The sequence below is a fragment of the Etheostoma spectabile genome, unplaced genomic scaffold, assembly GCF_008692095.1.
Source record: "Etheostoma spectabile isolate EspeVRDwgs_2016 unplaced genomic scaffold, UIUC_Espe_1.0 scaffold272, whole genome shotgun sequence".
Classification (NCBI taxonomy): Eukaryota; Metazoa; Chordata; class Actinopteri; order Perciformes; family Percidae; genus Etheostoma; species Etheostoma spectabile.
Genome location: NW_022605576.1, coordinates 50,512 through 52,128, shown reverse-complemented (window position 1 = coordinate 52,128; position 1,617 = coordinate 50,512). Strand labels below are relative to the sequence as shown.

The window sequence follows — 1,617 nt, the reverse complement described above, 5'->3', positions numbered from 1 at the left end:
AATAAATCCTTCTCGACTACTGTGGTGATTTTGTAGGGGAGTGCATCTACATAGAAGATAAAAATGAAAAAGGATATTTTGTAATGGGAACCATACTTTGTTAAACTGTAATAATTTACCAACACCAGAGGAAGTCAGCGCTGTGACTAACGTTACTCTTCTTCTGTGGTTTTGGAGAGGGACATCAGGTAGAAATACGCTGGTTGACTAGCATGACACCATTGGATCATTTCATAATCAATCACCCCCTCCGCCCCCCCCCCCCCCCCCCCCCCCCCCCCCCCCCCCCCCCCCCCCTCCTCTTCCCCCCCCCCCCCCCCCCCCCCCCCCCCCCCCCCCCCCCCCCCCGGCGAACGTGGGGACAGCTTACATGATGCTTCCTCTAAATGTCAGGTTGGGGTCGACTAGCGGGGTTAGCTCGTTAGTTTGATAAATTGATCAGACCCATGTCACGCTCACTAGCAACAAACTGTGTCCCCAAGAACAATTCAATCAGTGGAATGACGTTAGACCAGACACAGACTTCTGTTGTAGATTAGTGTTACTTTTCCAGCGTCGCGGCTCCTAACCGTAACGTAGCTGGGACTGAAGGACCCAGTTTCTTTAGGCTAACTATATTAGCTTTAGCCTGGCTGGTAGCAGCTTCTGTTGTTTCTTTAGGCTAACTATATTAGCTTTAGCCTGGCTGTAGAGCTTTCTGTTTGTTTTTTAGGCTAACTTATAGCTTTAGCCGGCTGGTAGCAGCTTTCTGTTTGTTTCTTTAGGCTGACTATATTAGCTTTAGCCTGGCTGGTAGCACTTCGTTTTGTTTTTTAGGCTGACTATATTAGCTTTAGCCTGGTGGTAGCAGCTTTCTGTTTGTTTCTTTATGCTAAAATTAGCTTTAGCTGGCTGGAGCAGCTTTCTGTTTGTTTCTTTAGGCTATAATAGCTTAGCTGGCTGGTAGCAGCTTTCTGTTTGTTTTTTAGGCTAACTATATTAGCTTTGCCTGGCTGGTAGCAGCTTTCTGTTTGTTTCTTTATGCTAACTTATTAGCTTTAGCCTGGTGGTAGCAGTTTTGTGGTGGAAAATGGCCGGGAGACGTGATTATGTTGCATTAATCAGGTGATTAGTTTGTGTTTGCAGTGAACATAAAACACTGACTACTGTAGCTTCACTGATGCTAGCTCATGACTGCGTTAGCTTCACGACTGCTGGAGCCTGAGCTTACTGACTGCGGTAGCTGTAGCTTCACGACTGCGTAGCTTACTGACAGCTGCAGCTGTAGCTTCAATGACTGCGTAGCTGTGATCAGACTGCGTAGCTGTAGCTTCACTGGACACGTGCCGAGCATATAGCTTTCACTGACTGCTGCATTGTAGCTTCACTGACGCGCTGTAGACTGTACGATTCAACGGACTGCTGTAGCTTCACTGACTGCTGTAGCTGTAGCTTCACTGACTGCTGTATCTGTAGCTTCACTGACTGCTGTAGCTGTAGCTTCACTGACTACCCATCTAAAACTATGCGCGTCACAGTGTCAGCTGCTGCCTATGGTACTTTTCTACACACGGAGAGCCTCACTTCCCATAACAACCCCGTCAGACTAACGTCACATACACACGTTGGCCACATGGC

General features: G+C 47.7%; 1 protein-coding gene across 3 annotated transcripts in view; it reads left to right on the top strand.

Moving 5' to 3' along the window:
* The window catches only part of LOC116685855 (polypyrimidine tract-binding protein 2), a 13,920-nt gene that overhangs the window by 2,287 nt on the left and 10,016 nt on the right, over positions 1–1,617 (top strand). The gene's annotated exons all lie outside the window — the stretch shown is intronic.